The sequence below is a fragment of the Nannospalax galili genome, unplaced genomic scaffold, assembly GCF_000622305.1.
Source record: "Nannospalax galili isolate Female #2095 unplaced genomic scaffold, S.galili_v1.0 scaffold2024, whole genome shotgun sequence".
Taxonomy (NCBI): domain Eukaryota; kingdom Metazoa; phylum Chordata; class Mammalia; order Rodentia; family Spalacidae; genus Nannospalax; species Nannospalax galili.
In genome coordinates, this window is record NW_008351173.1 from 21933 (window position 1) to 22286 (window position 354).

Here is a 354-nt window from a genome sequence, read left to right on the forward strand (position 1 = left end):
TAATTAGTAGAGGTGATAAACATTACCATTGAAATCTACCTGATGACTTTATATCCATGCTCAGAGACCAAGGAGCTCAGAAAGCAACCGACTGTGACTAATAATAATCAGATATGTAGAGATCAGAAATGCATGTGCAAACATCTTAGTGGCAATTGCATTAAAAATGAATGTTTCTGTATGACACTGTGTATTTTAATAATGAAATGGAGATCTTTTTAAGGTTAAAACCTGATTTAATTTTATGTTTTATAGGGTTTATATTGAGTACAATATTGTATAACTCTATTAATTCAACTGTAAACCTAAAAATTTACAGCCAATTTTGAAAGAGATGCATCTTAGCTCTGGAAA